The sequence below is a fragment of the Oncorhynchus mykiss genome, chromosome 28 (assembly GCF_057628025.1).
Source record: "Oncorhynchus mykiss isolate SJ-2025 chromosome 28, ASM5762802v1, whole genome shotgun sequence".
NCBI classification, from domain to species: Eukaryota; Metazoa; Chordata; class Actinopteri; order Salmoniformes; family Salmonidae; genus Oncorhynchus; species Oncorhynchus mykiss.
In genome coordinates, this window is record NC_143049.1 from 5,077,501 (window position 1) to 5,089,837 (window position 12,337).

General features: G+C 47.3%; 1 long non-coding RNA gene across 2 annotated transcripts in view; it reads left to right on the forward strand.

The window, feature by feature from the left end:
* The window catches only part of LOC149970671 (uncharacterized), a 36,862-nt gene that overhangs the window by 18,458 nt on the left and 6,067 nt on the right, over positions 1 to 12,337 (forward strand). For both annotated transcript variants that reach the window (XR_016492892.1, XR_016492893.1), the window contains exon 3: positions 5,047 to 6,301. This is a non-coding gene — a long non-coding RNA (uncharacterized LOC149970671). The remainder of the gene's footprint in view (positions 1 to 5,046; positions 6,302 to 12,337) is intronic.

Here is a 12,337-nt window from a genome sequence, read left to right on the forward strand (position 1 = left end):
GAGGGGAGGCGAGAGAAGGTTAGAGTTAGAGAGCTGCCTGTCTAGTCTGAGCCTACAAGCTGTCAATCAAAACGGAGACAGACAAAAAGGAGAGAAATACGTTTCTTTCCAGATTTGACCTCAATTCCCTCTTCATTTATCGCTCTATCTCTCACATTCCCCTTTTCTTATTTCCTCGCTTTCTCTTGCGTTCTCGCTTGTTTTTATGTGGTGTTTAGTATGTTTTAGTTGAATTAGCTGTAACTGTTTGCTCTCCTTTTCTCGTGCCTCTTGGCTCACTGCAGTCTGCGGGAGGTTGAAGGGTGTGGGGTCTTTCCCCTGTTTTAGCAGTGTAATCCTTTACTGCAGGACAAAGCTTCCCCCCCCCCCCCCCTCCAACCACAGGGGTCCATTAGCCCCCCAGCGAGAGAGAGGGCCTCTACCCCTATTAACTAGCTCCCCCTGTAACCACAGACCAATAAATATGTTGTTTTGCCACTGGCAATGCTGGTGATATATTTGTTGTTTTTTGAGACTTTTGGAGGAACCCTGTGAGCTTTCTGATGAGATGATATTACTTCACCCCTTAATACTCTGCATACTCCTATTCAGTTGACCCTGTAGCCCTCCTATTAGTTTCCCCTTCTCTGTATCTCTCTCTTCCTCCTGCTCCCATTCCTCCTGCTCCCATTCCTCCTGCTCCCATTCCTCCTGCTCCCATTACTCCTGCTCCCATTGCTCCTGCTCCCATTGCTCCTGCTCCCATTCCTCCTGCTCCCAAACCTCCTGCTCCCATTCCTCCTGCTCCCATTCCTCCTGCTCCCAAACCTCCTGCTCCCAAACCTCCTCTCCTGCTCCCATTCCTCCTGCTCCCATTCCTCCTGCTCCCAAACCTCCTGCTCCCATTACTCCTGCTCCCATTGCTCCTGCTCCCATTCCTCCTGCTCCCATTCCTCCTGCTCCCATTCCTCCTGCTCCCATTCCTCCTGCTCCCAAACCTCCTGCTCCCAAACCTCCTCTCCTGCTCCCATTCCTCCTGCTCTCATTCCTCCTGCTCCCATTCCTCCTGCTCCCAAACCTCATCTCCTGCTCCCATTCCTCCTGCTCCCATTCTTCCTGCTCCCAAACCTCCTGCTCCCATTCCTCCTGCTCCCATTCCTCCTGCTCCCATTCCTCCTGCTCCCAAACCTCCTGCTCCCATTACTCCTGCTCCCATTGCTCCTGCTCCCATTGCTCCTGCTCCCATTCCTCCTGCTCCCAAACCTCCTGCTCCCATTCCTCCTGCTCCCATTCCTCCTGCTCCCAAACCTCCTGCTACCAAACCTCCTCTCCTGCTCCCATTCCTCCTGCTCCCATTCCTCCTGCTCCCAAACCTCCTGCTCCCATTACTCCTGCTCCCATTGCTCCTGCTCCCATTCCTCCTGCTCCCATTCCTCCTGCTCCCAAACCTCCTGCTCCCATTCCTCCTGCTCCCAAACCTCCTGCTCCCAAACCTCCTCTCCTGCTCCCATTCCTCCTGCTCTCATTCCTCCTGCTCCCATTCCTCCTGCTCCCAAACCTCATCTCCTGCTCCCATTCCTCCTGCTCCCATTCTTCCTGCTCCCAAACCTCCTGCTCCCATTCCTCCTGCTCTCATTCCTCCTGCTCCCAAACCTCCTGCTCCCATTCCTCCTGCTCCCAAACATTCTGCTCCCATTCCCCCTGCTCCGTTTCCTCCTGCTCCCATTCCTCCTGATCCCAAATCTCCTGCTCTCAAACCTCCTGCTCCCATTCCTCCTGCTCCCATTCCTCCTCCTCCCATTTCTCCTGCTCCCATCCTTCCTGCTCCCATTCCTCCTACTCCCATTCCTCCTGCTCCCATTTCTCCTGCTCCCATTCCTCCTACTCCCATTCCTCCTGCTCCCATTCGTCCTGCTCCCATTCCTCCTGCTCCCATTCCTCCTACTCCCATTCCTCCTGCTCCCAAACCTCCTGCTCCCATTTCTCCTGCTCCCATTCCTCCTGCTCCCAAACCTCCTGCTCCCATTCCTCCTACTCCCATTCCTGCTGCTCCCAAACCTCCTGCTCCCATTCCTCCTGCTCCCATTCCTCCTACTCCCATTCTTGCTGCTCCCAAACCTCCTGCTCCCATTCCTCCTGCTCCCAAACCTCCTCCTCCCATTCCTCCTGCTCCCAAACTTCCTGCTCCCAAACCTCATGCTCCCATTTCTCCTGCTCCCATTCCTCCTGCTCCCATTCCTCCTGCTCTCATTCCTCCTACTCCCATTCCTGCTGCTCCCAAACCTCCTGCTCCTATTCCTCCTACTCCCAAACCTGCTGCTCCCAAACCTTCTGCTCCCATTCCTCCTGCTCCCAAATCTCCTGCTCCCATTCCTCCTACTCCCATTCCTGCTGCTCCCAAACCTCCTGCTCCCATTCCTCCTGCTCCCATTCCTGCTGCTCCCAAACCTCCTGCTCCCATTCCTCCTGCTCCCAAACCTCCTGCTCCCATTCCTCCTGCTCCCATTCCTCCTTCTCCCATTCCTATTTTTCCTCAAGTCCAAAGCCATGGACCCTGGGCTACTCACCCCTCAGTGCTGACACACAGACACCCCTCTTTCTCTCCTTATATGCAAACACCCAACCCCCCCCCCCCCCCCCCCCCCCCCCCCCCCCCCCCCCCCCCCCCCCCAAGCAAGTGAGGTAGATAATATACAAAAGTGAAATAAACAATAAAAATTAACAGTAAACATTACACATACAGAAGTTTCAAAACAAATGTCATATTATATATATACAGTGTTTTAACAATGTACAAATGGTTAAAGGACACAACATAAAATAAATAAGTATAAATATGGGTTGTATTTACAATGGTGTTTGTTCTTCACTGGTTGCCCTTTTCTCGTGGCAACAGGTCACAAATCTTGCTGCTGTGATGGCACACTGTGGAATTTCACCCAGTAGATATGGGAGTTTATCAAAATTGGATTTGTTTTCGAATTCTTTGTGGATCTGTGTAATCTGAGGGAAATATGTCTCTCTAATATGGTCATACATTGGGCAGGAGGTTAGGAAGTGCAGCTCAGTTTCCACCTCATTTTGTAGGCAGTGAGCACATAGCCTGTCTTCTCTTGAGAGCCATGTCTGCCTACGGCGGCCTTTCTCAATAGCAAGGCTATGCTCACTGAGTCTGTACATAGTCAAAGCTTTCCTTAATTTTGGGTCAGTCACAGTGGTCAGGTATTCTGCCGCTGTGTACTCTCTGTTTAGGGCCAAATAGCATTCTAGTTTGCTCAGTTTTTTTTTTAATACTTTCCAATGTGTCAAGTAATTATCTTTTTGTTTTCTCATGATTTGGTTGGGTCTAATTGTGCTGCTGTCCTGGGGCTCTGTGGGGCGTGTTTGTGTTTGTGAACAGAGCCCCAGGACCAGCTTGCTTAGGGGACTCTTCTCCAGGTTCATCTCTCTGTAGGTGATGGCTTTGTTATGGAAGGTTTGGGAATCGCTTCCTTTTAGGTGGTTATACAATTGAACGGCTCTTTTCTGGATTTTGATAATTAGCGGGTATCGGCCTAATTCTGCTCTGCATGCATTATTTGGTGTTCTACGTTGTACACGGAGGACATTTTTGCAGAATTCTGCGTGCAGAGTCTCAATTTGGTGTTTGTCCCATTTTGTGAAATCTTGGATGGTGAGCGGACCCCAGACCTCACAACCATAAAGGGCAATGGGCTCTATGACTGATTCAAGTATTTTTAGCCAAATCCTAATTGGTATGTTGAAATGTATGTTCCTTTTGATGGCATAGAATGCCCTTCTTGCCTTGTCTCTCAGATCGTTCACAGCTTTGTCGAAGTTACCTCTCTCTCTCTCTCTCTCTCGCTCTCTCGCTCTCTCGCTCTCTCTGTCTCTGTCTCTGTCTGTCTCTCTCTCTCTCACTCCCTCTCCCCTTTGCATTTCATCTCTCAACCCTCCCTCTCTGCTCCTGTCTTTATAATGCAGTGCCTTTATTCCGTGCTTGGTGGAGGGCTGCCTTGAACTAACATTGTCCCTCAGCCCGCCTCTGGTGGGGAGCACTATTGTGTGTGGGGGAATGGGGAGTTAACATCTATGTCTGAGCCCTCTCAATGGGAGTATTGTGTCTGAATCTTCCTCCACATAACCCCCCTTTGCATAGGCCATCGTGGCTGCACCCCTGACCTCTCTGGTCCCTACTATTTTCTGTCTTAAGCAAACACACTCCCACATAAGAATGCATTGATATGTGAAGGACACACAGATACACACACGTTCTGTACTGCAGTTTTCCACGGAAATACACAGTCAACAAAAACTTGCATTACCAACCTAGATGTCCTGCTCATTTGCATTACTTTTCAAGTCTCCCAAACGTCTCTTACAACCATAGCTATGTTCATCATCATGCTTACCATCCCCATAGGTCGACGTCTCCTGGCCCCTGGATCTTATGGGCATAAATGGGTACATTGGGTGTGTGGTTGTGGTGGGAGGCCCAGGCCAACTCTTTCACAGTGTAGGGGGAAAAAGACAAACTGCCCGATGTGTACATAAAGGAATGTCCATTCTGCTATTACCATCAGAACAGGACTCAAGACACCATCAGAATTGAATATCCCATCAATGCACTTGGGGATGACAGACAGGGAGATGGTTTCAGAAGACTTTGGGGAGGTTATCAGAGAGATATTAGTGTGATTACTGAAATGATGAATTCAAAATCAACCCGATAACAAATCAGATGGCATTGCAGCATATCATTTAAACTAAAACAAAATAAATGGTTGCTTTGCAAGCTTTGTCATCATTGTGTATTACATTGTATATGCCAATAAAACGTGTTATTATGAGCATAAGGTCAACGTGTCCATCGCATGTCTTTTCATTTCTGTAGTGTCTGTTTGTGTTTAGTAGAGCCTAGAGGCAATGTTACTAAAGCACTAGTTGGTGTTTGCTTCCCACGTCTCCATCGTCAAAGTGCTGCTGTAACACATTTGCATGAAAGCCGAGAGTTGTCGAATGCTAAAGGTAAAAAACAAACACTTTCTCTGTATTTTCCTTTCACAGATGGAGAATGTGAAAAAGAAAGAGAGTGGGCGGATGGAGTGAAGGATGAAGGCTGGGTAGACGACTGAACAGAGAGAGAGAGAGAGAGAGAGAGAGGCTCTTACGCGGCTGTTCATCCATTCATCGCCATGGGCTCTTGTCCTCGTCTCTCCTCCCCTGCTCTACCCTCCCATCCCAGGGCCCTTTGAAGCGAGTGCGGCCCCAAAAGGGAGCTCCTGAGTGGGCTGGTGAGGCATGAATAAGTCCCTGCTGGTTACCAGCACCTCTGGAGATGACGGCAAGAGAAATCAATATGGAGAAGAGAATGTGGAGAACAGAGTGGGGTTGTCCAGGTTAGCCCATGGCCTAAGGGCCTGGAGACCTCCAGAGGAGGCCCATCTTGACCTCGCTCAGCCCCAGCCAAGGCTCCTCAGACTGGGCCTGGGTCCCTAACCACACTGGGTGTGTGTGGTTCTGCTGGAAGGGGCCTCCCAACAAACACCACACGATACACACTCTCCTGAGTTATTATTATTATTTTCTTAGAATGCTAAAGGGGATTTCCCTCTCTCTTTATTTCTGCTTTCTTAAAAAAAGATTGACGTATTCCCCCACCTGCACCCTGTAGCTGTGTGTGAATGCTGGTGGGGGGGTTCTGGTTTTTGATCCAGACTTCAGATCCACTCACTGCTTATTCCCGGGGACGCTTTTACATTTGTCAAAGAGACAGTAACATCTCATTTTTACACTTCTATTTTTCTTTTCTACACTGGCGTGCTTCCTCCACAGCGATATACAAACCACAACAACCACTGAAATCGATTTTGTTTTATCAGGCTCTTCATTGTTCAATTCCAATAGAATTTTTCAATTGGCATGATCAAAGAACATAGAACGAAAGACAACAACCCATGAAAAGTAAAACCCAGGTCAGATCCCCTATAAATATAGTTCATTCATTTTGACCAGCTAGAATAAAAGGGACATAAAGGACCCAGGAAAACACAAGGCCATCAACAGGAGCAGTACAGATAACTGGACACTCCCTGGAAAACACAAGGCCATCAACAGGAGCAGTACAGATAACTGGACACTCCCTGGAAAACACAAGGCCACCAACAGGAGCAGTACAGATAACTGGACACTCCCTGGAAAACACAAGGCCACCAACAGGAGCAGTACAGATAACTGGACACTCCCTGGAGAATACAAGGCCATCAACAGGAGCAGTACAGATAACTGGACACTCCCTGGAAAACACAGAACCAGCAGACAGGTATCTTACTCAGTAACAACATACTCTCCCACTGTTACACACACTGACAATACCTTACCCAGTAACAACATACTCTCCCACTGTTACACACACTGACAATACCTTACTCAGTAACAACATACTCTCCCACTGTTACACACACTGACAATACCTTACTCAGTAACAACATACTCTCCCACTGTTACACACACTGACAATACCTTACTCAGTAACAACATACTCTCCCACTGTTACACACACTGACAATACCTTACCCAGTAACAACATACTCTCCCACTGTTACACACACTGGCAATACTTCTTCTTTCAAACAGCAATTCCCTGTAATTACAATCTAATATAAAGCAAAATAATACCTCAAATCCAATTTTATTAGTCACATACACATATTTGCAGATGTTATGGCAGTTGCAGTGAAATGCTGTGTTTCTAGCTCCAGTAGTGCAGTAATACCTAGCAATACAAACCGATAAACAAACATCTAAAAATGTAAATGAAGAGCAATGTCAGAGTCCGGAATTTGTTTTACATATATACTTGTGTGTATAGACAGTATATGTATAGAAAAGATGTGCACAGCAGTATTTGTTCATATGAAGGGGGTAAAACGGTATGTAAACATTTAAAGTGATCAGTGTTCAATGACTATGTGTAGGGGCAGCAGGGTAGCCTAGTGGTTAGACTGTTGGACTAGTAACCGAAAGGTTGTAAGTTCAAATCCCTGAGCTGACAAAGTACAGATCTGTCATTCTGCCCCCGAACAGGCAGTTAGCCCAGTGTGTGTAACAGTGGGAGATGTTGTTACTGAGTTAGGTATTGCCACTAGGCTGTCATTGAAAATAAGAATTTGTTCTTAACTGATTTGCCTAGTTAAATAAAGGCAACATTTTTTTTAAAAAGGGCAGCAGTCTCTAAGGTGCAGGTAGAGTATCGGGTGGTACCCAGCTAGTAACAGTGACTAAGGTTCAAGGTAAGGTACTGGGGAGAGGCTGGCTAGTGGTGACTATTTAACAGTCTGATGGCCTGGAGATAGAAGCTGTTTTTCAGTCTCTCGGTCCCAGCTTTGATGCACCTGTACTGTCTCCGCCTTCGAGATGGTAGCGGGGTACCTGTATTGTGGGACGTAAACTAACACACACAACCCACAAATCTGTATTGGTCTCGAATAGCATCTCTTTCAGATGCACTGTACCCTGCAATTGTCTGGTAGTGTTAGGTACTATGACCAGCCCATAATGGAGGGTCTCCCTCACACCCCTTCTTTTCCTGTGTATGTGCCTACTGTAAGCAGCTGTCTGTTATAGGGCGCTAGTGCCAAGATACCGTCCTAGTCACGGTGATGCAGCGCAGTTGTTTTCATCCAGACGGGCACAGCCTCAGACAAAATGGCCACCACTCTGTTCCTCTGACAAAGATGGCGGCCATCGGCGTCTCAGTTCTCGCGCCATCTGTTTCCTTACCCGCCATCTCTCATTTAATCTCCAATTTGAATTATATACTGATGCAAATCTAGGCTAATTGCCTTTGCATATCCACTTGATTTAGTTACCGTGTGTGTCGACACAGCTAATTGCTCATAATCATGCCATAGAGGTGGTGAGTGTATGTATACTAGGTAGAAAGGCACCGCTGTTGGTTTCCCCTGTGATGTGTGTGTGTGATATTGTGTTTTATAGAGGTAATGTGGCTACAATGAAAGAATGATCTGGCGGTGCCATATGGGGGGGGGGGGGGGGGGGGGGGGGGGTATGAGTCTGGGAAATGCAAATCACTCACTGTACAGAGAGGCAGGGGCTTTTGTTAATCAAACGCCCCCAGAAACACACATGATTATTCGCACGCGCACACAGACATGCAACAGACACGCAACACAAGCACACACTCACACAGACAGACACTCGTTTATTGGCACACACACACACAGACAGACACTCGTTTATTGGCACACACACACACAGACAGACACTCGTTTATTGGCACACACACACGCATATAGACATCCATGTACAGACACACGTAAATGAAAAGCAAGACACACACACAGACTGTAATTAAGAGGGGATGCCCAGGCCCAACGAATTCCAGACAGACCATAATAGCCTCATTATCATGCACACTGGTCTCTCATAGTAGGTTGTCTGGTTTCCATGGCATTGGACACATCTGTGTATGTATATTACCCAGTCGCCAAGCTGTGGAGTAACCCACTCGTCTATTTCAGTATATAATTCAAATTGGAGATTAAATGAGAGATGTACAATGACAGGAATGGAAATAGCATTGAGTCATTCACCTTTGAGCTGATGCTATCCTTATTGCGGAGAGAAATGTCTGATGCTATTGTTTTCAAGTATCTCAGTGTTTTTCAGACAAGTCAGACAGATGGGGGAAAGTACAGAGGAAAATACAGAGGAAAATACAGAGGAAAATACAGTGGAAAATACAGGGGAAAATACAGGAGAAAATACAGGGGAAAATACAGGGGAAAATACAGGGGGAAATACAGGGGAAAATACAGGGGAAAATACAGTGGAAAATACAGGGGAAAATACAGGGGAAAATACAGAGGAAAATACAGGGGAAAATACAGGGGGAAATACAGAGGAAAATACAGGGGAAAATACAGGGGAAAATACAGGGGAAAATACAGGGAAAATACAGGGGAAAATACAGGGGAAAATACAGGGGAAAATACAGAGGAAAATACAGGGGAAAATACAGGGGAAAATACAGGGGAAAATACAGGGGAAAAGACAGTGGAAAATACAGGGGAAAATACAGGGGAAAATACAGGGGAAAATACAGGGGAAAATACAGTGGAAAATACAGGGAAAATGCTACACCTTAAAAACCTTTTGGGTGAGGCATCATTTCACTGCACATTTACTCATCTGAATTCTGAATTTTATAATAACTAGCCAATACTGTCAATTAATTAAAATGTTAAAGTCTGGGAATTGTGGATGGAGACAAATATTTCTCATAAAAGAAATCCTCTAGAGCATTGTTCCCATAGTTACATTTGATTGAGCCTCACAGTTTTTGCCCATTAATTCATTGGAGGCGAATGGTCTGAGTAGCTGAGCAACAATGCTGTCTTCGTATTTGCATTCGCCCATGCAGCCAGGCAGCTGCTGCAGTCAGACCTGTACAGTTGGCTATATGTGTGCAAAATGGCGGTCACGTGAATCATAGGGTATGTCCGATGGTTGTGGGAGCGAGGAAGGGGAGGGGGGGGGGGGGGGGTCTGTATTTGGGGTTTGGGGGATTCTGGGTGAGGAGGAGACTGAGGTGATTTGGGTGTCTAGACCTGGGGGTTGGGGGGTGAGGTGTTCGAAGGGGTAAGAGTTTAGGGGGTTTGGGGAGTAGGGGGTGTTTGCCATGTCTTGGTCTGCGTATATGTGCATGTGTGTGAGTCATTTACATATTCAGCGCAGCGAGGGAGCCAATATGCTGTCCGACGACCCAGACATATACACAACCCGAACGTACACACCACCACTACAGTGAAGAGCTTTAGCCTTATGTTGAATACATTATTGATATTCTGCCTCACTCTGTCCAATGAGAGGATGGAAGGCAGATTACAGCCAATAGAAATGTATAATGGAACAGGAAGAGGAAGCAACGAGGAGGGAAGTAGAGAGAAATCAACAACCCTATAAGCTCGGAGAGAGAGAGGAAAGAGGAGAGGAGAGGGGAGGGGTACTGGTGAAATAGGAAAGCGCTACGGCAGGTTGAGAAGCTGCCACATGGAAACATGCGGTTGTGCCATTCACAGACAATACAACACGACTAAATAAACACCCTCAGAGACAGATGGAAAAAAAATCAACTGACAGCATTTCAACTGAGATGTTCCGTATCTGCAGTGAAGACTGAACACTATTTAGAAATTACACTTCGTTGTCTCCGTTTGTGACAAAGGGAGATAGTTCCACAGTCACAGAGCAATCTGAATAAAGTGAGGATATCGCCATTGGAATTTATAGCGATCGCTCATTAGGAAGTGGCAATAATTTCAAGTGGGGTTTCGGGGGCTCGCCCATACTAATGGTAGGGTTAGAGAGTGCAGAGGTTGTGAGGGCAAAGAAGTCAGACGGCCAGACAGAGAGACATGATGCGGATCTCCATAATGTCCTATAACGAATACTGCTGTGTGCTGGTGATGGAGAGGGGGATGAACAGGCTGGTCCTAGATGTCTGGACCGGGAGCGTGGGAAAGTGGGAAAATACACGCAGAACAGGCAGGCACTGGCTAGACGGCCACCAAGGCCTGAATGCCTCTGCAGCAGGTGAAAGGGAACCCCAGAGTTCAAGGGTCAAGGCCAAACCGGGGGCCTCTCTCGTTGTAAGTGTGCACGTGCTTGTAGGGCCACCACTCGCTCTGTCTGGGTCTAGCTGGATGCTAATGAAGGTTCAGGCCTGTTTAATAAGCAGTAGCCATCTTTTGTTTGCCTTGGAGTTCAGAGTGCCTCTTTCAGGCCAGGAGAGGGTCAGACTGGATGCTGCTGCGGGGATGGTGATGAAGGGGTCCTCCATCATCCGATGTCACTCAGCCCCTCTGGGATAACTGACAGGCAGGCCCCCTCAACTTAGACCTCCCCTACTGAAAGAGTGAGAATGTTTTGTGATTGACATTCTGATTTCAGACATTCCTGGAACTAAGATATGTTAGGAAGCAAGTGACATGTTCAACATGTGTGATGCAGTGTGTTCCGTCAGACCACTGCTTAGTCTATGCTTTCATAAGGCTTTTGACCACATGGTATTTCATTCATTTATTAACAGGCACTATTAAAAGGTCCAAACTCTAACCGATTTGTTTCTATGAAAAGCAGTAATAGAACGGTGTAGCCCAAGCCCTTACTCTCTCACCCATCAAAACCATTCCCTTTAGCTCTCCCTTACTCTCTCACCCATCAAAACCATTCCCTTTAGCTCTCCCTTACTCTCTCACCCATCAAAACCATTCCCTTTAGCTCTCCCCTACTCTCTCACCCATCAAAACCATTCCCTTTAGCTCTCCCTTACTCTCTCACCCATCAAAACCATTCACTTTAGCTCTCCCTTACTCTCTCACCCATCAAAACCATTCCCTTTAGCTCTCCCTTACTCTCTCACCCATCAAAACCATTCCCTTTAGCTCTCCCTTACTCTCTCACCCATCAAAACCATTCCCTTTAGCTCTCCCTTACTCTCTCACCCATCAAAACCATTCCCTTTAGCTCTCCCTTGCTCTCCCCTGCACCTCTATAGCCGCATAGAGTGTGTACCTACGCCTTTAAGAGGGGAAATCATGACCTCACCAGGATCTCTCCAAAGGGAGGAAGTGAGTGAATGGGAGAAGGAGGCCAGCTCTAACTCTCGCTTCTCTTCTTTAATGCATTGGGGTGTAAGCTTCATTAGCTCTGCTTAAAGGGACACCTCCCTCTCCGTCTGCTCAATAGACCCATAGACCATGTCTCCCTGTCCCAGAGTTTTGAGAAGTGGGTGCGTGTAGTCTCCCAACTTTCACACGCCACCAGGCCTCCGTTTCTCTGACTTAAATCAAGCCTAGCAATGAAACCTTTTGAGTCTCGCCGCGTTTCTCTTTCCCGTGTCTTTCTCAGCTCTCTGCCCTGATAGGTCAGAGTGTGTAGTAGCTATATCTGCTCTTCTTCGCCTCCAAAAATCCTTGTTGTATTGAAACATTCACATCTTTCTTTTTCTTTACTCCTCCATTTGCTAATTTCATCCTCCAATTCTCTATTTGCACAATGGCAGATCCTAAGGAAAGATCTCAGGCCAGCGTAGCTAATTCCAATGCAAATAGTTCACACACACACACACACACACACACACACACACACACCATCAGCTGGGCTGAATCAATCCACTGATAAAGAAGAGTGGATTCTATAATTCAATTGTGATGGAGAGAATGTGGAGAGGGACCCCCACCCCCTTCACTTTTACCCCCTCTTCTATGCCACCTCCATTTCCCATCAGGAGCTGTCTGCAGGCGGCTATGTTGGGTCCTAGTCTGGCGAGTGG